The sequence below is a fragment of the Rhincodon typus genome, chromosome 1, assembly GCF_021869965.1.
Source record: "Rhincodon typus isolate 14 chromosome 1, sRhiTyp1.1, whole genome shotgun sequence".
Classification (NCBI taxonomy): Eukaryota; Metazoa; Chordata; class Chondrichthyes; order Orectolobiformes; family Rhincodontidae; genus Rhincodon; species Rhincodon typus.
In genome coordinates, this window is record NC_063332.1 from 15,060,181 (window position 1) to 15,072,077 (window position 11,897).

Here is an 11,897-nt window from a genome sequence, read left to right on the forward strand (position 1 = left end):
GTGGAAAAAGGAAGAGTGGGGTTTAACAGCGATCAGAAAGAAGGGAATTTACACATGGAGATGGGGGTCATGTTGAGATTTTAAATGAATACAGGTGGTTCCTGTGTTGCTGTCTTGCTAACAACTTTGAAATTGTGATCCCTAATTACTGACGTACCAACCAGTGAAACAAAATATCCTTCTTTACCCTGTCAAAATTTTTCATAATTTTGAACACCTCAATAAGCCACCTCATAAATCTTTTCTGCTCCAACGAGAATAAACCCAATCTCTCTAATTTTTCCTTGTACTTAAAATCCCTCATTCATGATAATCATTTTAGTAAATCTCCTTTGAACTCACTATAGGCTTCAACATCCTTCCTTAAAAAAGGCACCCAAAACTGAATACAATACTCCAAAGTGCGTTCTGACCAATGATTTGTAGAGGTGTAGCATCACTTCCTGACTTTTTTAACACAGCCCCCCCGCCACCCCTCACGTTACTGCCATACAGTAGTAGTGCTCATTCCCCATACTCATCCCCCAACCCCGCAGCACCTGTGGTGTGTGTGTTATGCAGGGACTCAACGAAAACACCAATTGTATAAATAATTTTATTCAATAATCCACCACCAGGAAAAAAGACAATGTGACCAGAGAACCAGTGCCAAGCAGAGCCCAGTAAGGGGCAATACTTATGTGAAAGGAAAGGTGAAGGGGAGGGTAGGGGTCAAATCAAAACAGAATCGGAGAGGGAAATAAATCGCTCCACCCCTGTGGTGCCCATCTCTCCCTAAAGTCATCGAGAGCATTGGTGGACACCACATGCTCCTTCCTCAAGGACACCCAGGCTCAAACGTAACACTTTATATTCTATGCCTCTGTTTATGAACCAAGATTCCTATAAGCATTTTAACAACTGTTTCAAATTGCCTAGCCACCTTCAGGGAATTTTCATGTAGTTCCACTATTTTGTTTTGTTAACACGAATTGGCTGTAATGTGATTGATTCATAGTGGACATTGTTTGGATAATGTGAACTTTCTGCTGTACAGGTATAGCGATCTTCTATATTGATCTTCCTATAACGCGATCTTGTAAGGTCACACTTCGCGTTATAGGAGAACTACCTGTATGCACTTGAACTCCGAGGTCCCTCTGCTCCTGTTGTACCATTGAGCCTGCATTGTCCCTCTATGTTTCTTCTACCAAAATGCACTACCTCACATTTCTCTGCATGGATATTCATCTGCCAGCTGTCTGCCCATTTGGCCAACTTATCAATGTCCCTCTGAAGTCGCTCAACACCACTATTCAATCACTATTTTCCCTAGCTTAGTATCATTGCAAATTTAGTGACATTTGCCCTCAACACCCAACTCCAAATCATTCATATAAATCACAAAAAGCAAAGGTCCCAACATCGATTCCCTGGGGAACACCACTTTCAACTCGTCCACAATCTGAGAAATGCCCATCTAGACTACCCTCTGTTTCTCATCTTTTTGCCATCTTCTAACCCATGCTGCCAAGGATGTGCCAGATGACAATGTCCATGGACATGGGGTGTTTGCGGTCACTGCCGATGGAGTGTGCCCTGGGATATTGGTGCCCGGTGTCTCAGATAGAGGTCCAGAGGAACAAGCAACAAGCTGTAATCACCAAGTACCTGCTCAGGAACTCTCAGCATTTAGTTCCTATCCAGCAGATGGGACAGTAGGAGACTGTGTACTAATGAGGCAAGTTTTAGTAATAAGTAGGGAAACAATCAGTGCTAATACATAAAAATAGGCCTTTCACTTCTCACGAGCAAAAATCTTGAGTCGATATCTGTCACTTGGTTGGAAAGTGCAACTTTGATCTTGATATTGAGAAGGGCGTCACTTGGCATCTCATTTGATTTTCCCAAATTTCCTGCCATAGCCACATCTTTCAGAGACTGGGAAGGTTCTGCCCAGAGTTTCAGCTCTGTGATCTTTCATCAGGACTATTGTGGTATTGTGCTGTAGGAAAACAGCAGCTGATTTTGCACACTGCAAGCCCTCACAGTCGGCAATGTAACAAATGACCAGATTATCTATTTTAGATGTTAATTGAGCAGGACACTGGGGAGGATTCCCTCTGTGTTTTATAACATGGGACGTGTATATTAACATGGGATCTCTTATGTCCACCTGATGGGCAGATATTCACCCGAAAGCCAACGCCTTTAATAAGACCATAAGACGTGGGATCAGAAGTAGGCCATTCGGCCCATCGATTCTGCTGTACCATTCAATGAAATCATGGCTGATTTGATAATCTGATAAACTGCTCTGCCCAGGACAGTAAGAAACTACAGAGAGTTGTGAACATAGCCCAGAACATCATGCAAACCAACTTTCCATCCATTGACTCCATCTACACTTCTCACTGCTTCAAAAGGCAGCCAACAGAATCAAAGACCCCTGCCACACGGTTATAATCTCTTCCATCGGGCAGAAGGTACAAAACTTAAGCATACGTGCTGACAGATTCAAGAACAGCTTCTTCCCCACTGTTACTAGACTTCTGAATGTAGCTCTCAAATTTTAAATATAATGTTGATCTTGCTCTTTGTGCATCTTCTCTGGAGCTGTAACATTGTATTCCTCACTCTGTTCTATCACTCTATGTATATTGTAGGGTCTGAGCTGCCTGTACTGCATGCAAAACAAAACTTTTCATTGTATCTAGGTACGTGACAATAATAAATCAAATCAAATAATCCCCAACTCTACTTTCCTTCCTTACCACCATAAACCCTTTATTCCCTTACTGTCTAAAAAGTTAATTATCTTAACTTTGAATATAGTTAATGAGACAGCCTTGACAGCCCTCTGTGGAAAACAATTTCACAGATTCACTACCCTCTGAAAGTAAAGATTCTCCTTATCTCTGTCTTAAATGTCTTAAACTCCTTCTTCAGAAATTATACCTTCCAGTCTTAAAGTCTCCCACAAGGCGAATGAACCTCCCTACATCTAGCCTATCAAGACCCCTAAAAACCTTATGTTTCATATTAATTACTTTGATGAGCAAAGTGAATACATTTTCATTAAGTTGAGGTTGGTTGGCTCGCCGAGCTGGTTTGTTGTTCCGCAGACGTTTCGTTAACGTGCTTGGTAACATCCTCAGTGCAGCCTCTGATGAAACGTTGGTGTGTTTTCCGGCCTGGTTTTTAAACTCTCGGGTCCGTTGAGATGGGTTGCCTCACTTCCGGGTTTCCTCCATAGTGGAATGTATATGGGGTCGAGTTCAATGTGCTTATTAATAGCATGCTTCGTGGAGTGCCATGCTTCCAGGAATTCTTGTGTTTGTCTCTGCCTAGCCTGTCCCAGGATCTTGGTGTTGTCCCAGTCGAAGTTGTGGTTCTCCTTCGTCGTGGAGAACTACTAATGAAAAATGCCCTCGTTATCTTCTGATTCTGAATGTCTTCTTCCCTTCTTATTCCTAGCCTGTACTCTTATGTGTCTACACCTTCCAATCCAAAGTCATATCTTGCTATCATACTAATTCCATCTTGTACTACCAAAGCAACTCCTACCCTTCCCTTCCTATATAACCCTTCAAATAGTCACATCCTGGGAACATTTGGTTTTCAGCATTGATCTCCTTGTAACCATGTCTCCTTAATGGCTGTAAGGTCAGAACCATTAACTTTTATTTACGCCATTAATTCATTTTGAATGTTACGTGCTTTTAAGTAAAAAGCCATTAATTTTGTTTTTTTTTAACCATATTTTCTCCCTTTGACTCTTTTTGTTGCCTTTATTTGGTTTGATTTATTGTTGGCACGTACCTAGGTACAGTGAAAAGTTTTGTTTTGCGTGCAGTAGGGGCAGATCATAACATACAAGGGCATGCAGATCATAAGGTGATTAAACAGAGTGACACAAACAAGGTCACGGCTGCACAGGAGGAGCACAAATGCAAGATCGATATGCGATTTGAAATTAGCAACATCCACTCAGCAGTCTAATAAAAGCAGGGAAGATGTTCCTGAACCTGTTGGAATTTGTGTTTAAACTTTCATATCTTCTGCGTGGCAGAAGAGGTTGGAAGACAGTATAACCGGGGTGGGACGGGTCTTTGACAACAAGGTGCAGAGCTGGATGAACACAGCAGGCCAAGCAGCATCATAGGAGCAGGAAGGCTGACGTTTCGGGAAGGGTCTAGGCCGGAAACGTCATCCTTCCTGCTCCTATGATGCTGCTTGGCTTGCTGTGTTCATCCAGCCCTGCGCCTTGTTATCTCGGATTCTCCAGCATCTGCAGTTCCTACTATCTCTGGGAGGGGTCTTTGGTGATGTTGGCTGCCTTTCCATGGCAACTAGAAGTGCAGATGGAGTCGTGGGTGGGCTTTTATTACGCTCATGAACTCCGTCCCTTCCTATCTCACTCTGGATTTCATTATCAAAGTATTTCGCCAACCAGCGACGCCCAGATCCCACAAATGAATGAATGAATAAATGAATAAATAAATATCCGTTTGCTTTGTGAGCCTAAAATAGATTAAAGCCCTTTCTATCCCTAGTTATTTGATTCACCAGGACACTGATTCCAGCACAGTAAGTGGAGATATTCGCATTGCAACAATTCCCTTCTACCCTGGTACTGGTTCCAGTACCCCAGTACCCCATGGATTGAAGCACATTCCTCCCACATCAACCTTTATGACATGCATTTAGCTCTTTGCCTTTATTTATCCTGAGTTTGGTTCAGGTAGCAATCCAGAGTTTACTACTTTGGAGGTAGCAAGAACTGCAGATGCTGGAGTCAGAGATAACACAGTGTGGAGCTGGAGGAACACAGCAGGCCAGGCAGCATCAGAGGAGCAGGAAAGGTGACGTTTCGGGTCGGGACCCTTCTTCAGAAATGGAGGAGGGGGAAGGGAGCTGGGAAATAAATAGAGAGGAGGGGTGGGGTTGGGGAAGGTAGGTGGGATGGTGATAGGTGAGTGCAGGTAGGGGAATGGTCAGCAGGATGGGTGGGACGGATAGGTGGGAGAGAGGATGGACAGGTTGTGTCAGGTCAAGGAGGCGGGGATGAGAGGGAGGGTTGGACATGGGAATGACACCACCCGCAAACTGGAGGAGCAACACCTCATATTCCACCTCAGGAGCCTACAGCCTGATGGCCTAAACATGGAATTCACTAGTTTTAAAACCTCCCCACCCCCGGCCTCATCCCATGTCTAACCCTCCCTCTTATCCCCTCCTCCTTGACCTGACTCAACCTGTCCATCTTCTCTCCCACTTATCTACCACTCCCACCTCACTGACCAATCCCCACCACTGCCTACCTGCACTCACCTATCACCATCCCACCTACCTTCCCCACCCCACCCCTCCTCTCTATTTATTTCCCAGCTCCTTTCCCCCGGGTCCTGACCCGAAATGTTATTACTTTGAAGGTTCTGCTTTTTAGTTTATCTAAATAATGTAGCACTTGGTCAGCAGTACAACTTAACATCCTTCTGCTCAGTTTTATGTTTTAAGAGTTAAACAGCTCCTGCAAAGAGATTTGTGTATTCTCTATTCCTCTGAGCAGGTGGGTTGTGTTGCCAGCTGAGCCAGGCACAAAGCACATTTCTTTAATTTGTTACTAATTCATGGTGTAGGGAGATGTCTGCCTGGTAACATGACTTTATATTCAGGTAAACACTTCTGCTTATCTTGTCTAACTTCTTACTTTCTTGGTTTCTTAATTGTTCATCAGTGTCCCTAGTGCTTAATTAGTCTGCTGCCACCCACATTGTCAATTCTATTTCATAATCTAGAAAAAAAACAAAAATTAAAAATGTCCTCTCTCCTCACCAAAAGCAACCCTGCTTCACTTCACGGCTTAACATTTCCAGAGCAGTCTTAATTGCACCTCACTGAACACTTGCGTTTATGTCAATGAATTAATGTTTTAATTACTGTATTAGCAAATATTAATTAATCATCTGACATTAATATTTGATAGTGTAGACAAGGAGAAATGTTTTCACATGGAAAGGAATCTAAAACTAGGGATTAAAGATGTAAAATAATCACTAGACTGCCTCCTCAATATTCATCCGCATGGTGTCGGACGATGGTGTTCCAATGATATCCCCTGTTTCCATCAGTGACTTGTTTATCGTAGGGTCAGGAGGTGCTGCTGAACTATGTTTGGTATGTTTCTTCATTGCATCAGGCTGAGTTTTAATTCTACTCCTTTGACAGCACTGCCTCCTCCACAGTGGTCTGCTCATATTAGATGCCTTCCAACCCCCTCCCTGACATCTTACTTAATTGTCAAGTAAACATGGTGCCCTTGACAATTGGTAGTTGAGGGCAGGGAGATAAAATGGAAATCATAGCCATTCCACTCTCAGCTCTTAACCCATATTTGAGCTTAAAAACTTGCAGCAAAGGAGATAACACCATTTGGCTGTTTTTTTGTTACCACACTCTTTCATATTGTTTAATTTTATGCTAATATATGTGTTTCCACTTTTAACTTCTTTCCCTTAGTTAGAACAGTGAGTGTCACTTACCACATTGACCCCACTTCCTTTCGGCCGTGTCTCAATATTAAAGTCTTTTTTGTATCGAGAGATTTGGGCCTGATGCTGGAAGCCGATCCCTGGGCCTGAAGGCAGCTTTGACATTTAAAGTACGGGCAAGTGCATCCTAGTGGACCTCGTAGACGTGCCTCAGGCTTCCCTTGGGTTACCCTCTCCATGATCCTCTCCACTCCATTCAGAAGCCCTATCCTCTCAGTGATAACCCTTCCTGCCCCCAGCCATGCACCCCAAATGATGGGATCAAAGGAAAATGGAACAGGAGTAGGTTCATTGAGCCTGATTGGCTAAGCATTAGGATCATGACTGAACTGCTTGTAGCCTTAACTCCACTCTTTGCACTGTCCCCCATGTCGCCCTTATTGGTCGTAACTGTGTCTAACCCAGCCTTGCAGTATTGAGTAACATAGCCGCCACTACTGTCTGGGTAAGTGAGTTCCTCTAAGATAAGAAATTCCTCCTCAACTTGGTAGGAGAAACAGATGTACAGAGTATTTCTTAAGTGAAAAATGTGGATGTGCAAAGGGACCTTATAAATAAGTCACTCAAAGCTAACATGCAGGATGCAGCAAGTTATTAAGAAAGCTAATGAAATGTTGGCCTGTATCGCAAGAGGATTTTACTAGGTAGATTTGCTTTAATTGTTTGCTTAGAACATACCTGGAGTGTTGTGTGGAGTTTTGATCTCCTTACCTCAGGAATAATATTGTTGCCATAGAGGGAGTGCAATGAAGGTGCACAGGACTTGTTCCCAGGATGGTGGGGCTGCCTTATTAAGAGAGATTGGGTAAACTGGACCTGTATTCCTATGAGGAGAGACCTACAAAATGTTGAAAGGGATAGACAGGGTAGATACAGGTAAGTGATAGTAGGAACTGTCAATGCTGGAGTCTGAGATAACACAGTGTGGAGCCGGAGGAACACAGCAGGCCAGGCAGCTTCAGGGTAGCAGGAAAGCTAGCGTTTCAGGTCTGGACCCTTCTTCAGAAATGGGGGAGAGGGAGGGGGCTCTGAAATAAATAGAGAGGTGTGTGGTGATAGAAGGTGGATAGTGGAGCAGATAGGTGGGAGAGAAGACGGACAGGTCAAGGAGGCGGGGATGAGAGGGGGTCTGGTCTTGGAATGAGGTCGGGGGTGGGGAGATTTTGAAGCTGGTAAAGTCCACATTGAGACCTCTGGGTTGTAGGCTTCCAAGGCGGAATATGAGGTGCTGTTCCTTCAGTTTCCTCGTTTTTCAAGGACCGCAATTTCCCCCCTCTCAGTGGTCAAAAACGCCCTCAACCGCATCTCTTGCATTTCCCGCACCTCAGCCCTCACACCCCCTCCCCGCAATAACAACAAAAACAGAATCCCCCCTTGTTCTCACGTATCACCCATTAACCTCTGGATTCAACGCATCATTCTCCGCCACCTGAAATCTGACCCCACTACGAAAGATATATTTCCCTCCCCACCCTTATCTGCATTCCAGACGAACCACTCTCTCCGCTAATCCCTCATCCGCTCCACACTCCTCACTAGCCCCACCACACCCGGCACTTTTCCCTGCAACCGCAGGAAGTGCTACACCTGCCCATACACCTCCCCCTCACCCCCATCCCAGGCCCCAAGAAAACCTTCCACATCAAACAGATGTTCACCTGCATATCCGCTAATGTGGTATACTGTATCCTCTGTTCCCGATGTGGCCTCCTCTACATTGGGAGACCAAGCGGAGGCTTGGAGACCGCTTTATAGAGCACCTGTGCACGGTTCGCGACAAGCGACAACACCTCCCAGTCGCGGACCACTTCAACTCCCCCTCCCACTCCTAGGACGACATGTCCATTCTGGGCCTTCTCCAGTGCCACAACAATGCCACGTGGAAACTGAAGGAACAGCACCTCATAATCCAGCTGGGACCCCTACAGCCCAATGGTCTCAATGTGGACTTTACCAGCTTCAAGATCTCCCCTCCCCCGACTTCATCACTAGACCAGTACCCCCTCTCATCCCCGCCTCCTTGACCTGTCCGTCTTCTCTTCCACCTATCCACTTCTCCCACCTCACTGACCAGCCCCCACCGCCACTTCCTACCTACATTCACCTTTACTAGCTTCATCCCCACCTTCTTGACTTGTCCGTCTTCTCTCCACCTATTTGCTCCTTCTATCACCGCCCACCCTCTCTCTATTTATTTCAGAGCCCCCTTCCCCACCCCCATTTCTGAAGAAGGGTCCAGACCCGAAACGTCAGCTTTCCTGCTCCTATGATGCTGCCTGTCCTGCTATAGATACAGGTAAGATGTTTTCCGTGTTTGGAGAATCCAGAGTAAAGGACTTAATTTAAAATTTAAAACTAAGAGGGACACTGTTTAGGAAGGAGATGAGTAGAATTTCTTTTACTCAGAGTCATAGAGTCATACAGCATGGAGACAGACCGTTTGGTCTAACTCATCTGTGCTGATCAGGTATCCTAAATCGAACCAGTCCCATTTGCCTGCATTTGGCCCTTTTGGAATTCTTTGCCTGGGGGATGTGGCAGTTAAATCTTTGAGCACATTTAAAGTAGAAGTTGATGTAGGTGGACAGTCATGGGCTCAGGGAGAGTAACTGGCATTGAAGTGCTCAGTGTGCCATGATCGTATTGAATGGTGGAGCAGGCTCAATGAGCTGAATGGTCTCTCTGTCCCTGTGTCTCTGGGGCAGTTGGGGAAGGGTATTAAGTACTGGCTGGTCAATTACAGCCACATTCAAACAACAGATAAAGAAACATGAAACAATCCAAACACTGCACACAGTGACATTTAATTTTTAAACTTACTATCAAGGACTTTTACAATTTGCATGAAATTGGATTCAATGACCATGACAGGCCAGACTTTCGAATGCTTTGTTTCTGACTGTTTTAATTACATTGAATCAGTAAACGAGTGAATTGAAATCATTCCATGAATCTTGAGCCCAGCAGTGAAAGCCAGCCTTTTATAATTACTGCATAGTCCTGTGAGGGACAAATACTTGGCTTTCAGTATTTTTCCATCTCTCTCCCTCTGACCCCATCCAAACTCCAAAGATACAATCAGTGCTGAAGAATGCAGAAGATGAGATTATTGTTATTTTTGTGCTTGTTGCCTTCAACCCTTCCCATGTGCCTTATTGCTGCATGCATGTACACACATAAATCATTTCCTTCGATATCCTTTCTTTCATTATTCACTCATGGGACATGGGCTTTGCTGGCAGGCCAGCACTTGTGCCCCATACCGAGTTGCCCCTGAGAAGGTGGTAGTGAGCTGCCCTCTTGAAACGCTGCAGTCCACATACTGTGTGTTGACCTACAATGCCCTTACGGAAAGAATTCCAGGATTTTGATCCAGCGACAGTGAAGTAACAGCGATATATTCCCAAGTCAGTGTGGTGAATGGCTTGGACGGGAACTTGCACTGGTGGTATTCCCATATATCTGCTGCCCTTATCCTTCTGGATGGATGCGGATGTGGGTTTGGAAGGTGCAGATTAAGGATTTTTGTTGAATTCTTGCAGTGCATCTTGTCACTCTCCTCTCACCTCTAGAATTCAGCTCTTTTGGCCACATTTGAATGAAGTCTGTAATGAGGTCAGGAGATGAGTGACCTGGCAGAACCCACACAGGGTAGATGCCAGTGTTGTACTGGAAGAGCCTGGGGTATGGCAAGTTCTGGAGCACACATCTTCATATTATTGCTGGAATGTTGTCAGGGCCCACAGCCTTCGCAGAATCTAATGCCTCCAACTGTTTCTTGACATCACATGGCATGAATCGAATTGGCTGAAGACTGGTATCTGTAATGCTGGGGACCACAGAAGGAAGCCGAGATGGATCATCCATTTGGCACTTCTGGCTGAAGATTGTTGTGAATGTTGCAGCCTTATCTTTTGCACTGGGCTCTTCCATCATTGAGGATGGGGATATTTGTGGAGCCTTCCCTTCCAATGAATTGATGTTGTGTTGAGGCCATTTTTGTCACTGGGGAATTCTTTATCTCATGAACGTACTGTGCAGAGGATGTCATTCTTTATAGATGGTGATGTTAAAATGACCTTATTTCATGTGTTATGAATCAAATGTTTTCTTCCTTGTAGTATCCTGGATTTCCAAATCAGATAATTTGTTACAAATTGGAAAGGTAGTTTTTTTTTAATTAGCTGTTTGTTGGATGATTAGACCAGGAAGTTTTCTTTGTCTTTGTGACCATGTCCTGCAGTTTATCTCCCATGGTTTGTTGATATTGTTGGACATCTTCTGTCACTGTTTGTGGTTTGACTGGTGAAGTAGACTTTTTTAGACCCCTAATTGTTTACCTGAAAGATTAGTTGTTCACTCAGCTGCAATTCTGTCGCTGGTATTGACTGTACAGTTTTGTTCAGCAGAGTATGTCATCTGGGCAGCTTCAGCTGAAAGTTTGTCAATGAACTCAGCTTCAGCATTTCACTGTTCTCCTTAGCTTTGTCGCTGGTTGTCATGTAAACGGTCATCGGTGATGACAGGAATGGAAAAAAAATTCTACTATTCCTGTAAAATCTGTGATTTCCTTTCTACAGACAGCTTGAAAGAGCTCGCTTAGGCCAATACAGGTAATTTCGACCGAAGCTTTCTTCTTTTGATGAAACACATTTCAGACACCAGCATGACTGATTTCTGCAGGTTAGGTCTTTTTTTAGGTTTATCCACTAATCTTCTAAAGCCTTCTGGAGTTGACTCTTTAGTTGATAGCAATTTGTTTCTCAACCAGTTGTGGATTTGGAACTAGTTGAACTTTATTTCTCACTTTCAGATGTTGAAGCCAGGGCCTCTGTACTGGCTTAGAAGTGATTCTGAACTGCATACACATTTTCAACTGTCTTGTAGCCTAAGTGTTCAATTGTTACTTATAGCATGCTTCAGAGCTGGGCAAGGTAGTGGTGTAGTGGCAATGTCACTTGGCAACTAATGCAGAGTCCCCAGGATAGCATTTTGGGGTTATTGGTTCAAATCCCACCATGAAAATGAGCAAAAGTCTAAACTTAGTGAAAGAAATCCTGGAATCAAAAGCTAATCTAATTGTAACCAAGTATCCATTATCATTAATGCCCATCTGGTTGACTAATGTCCTTTAGGGAAGGAAATCTGCTGCCCCTACCTGGTCTGTGACTGTAGACCCACAGCAATGTGGTTGATTCTTAACTGAAAATGAAAGATACTGGAAATCACAGCAGGCCAGGCAACATCCATGGAGAGAGACCAAACTAACATTTCGAGTCTAGATGACTCTTCATCAGAGCATTCTTAACTGCCCTCTGAATTGACTTAGAGAACTGTTCAGTTCACAGGCACCTAGAGATAGGT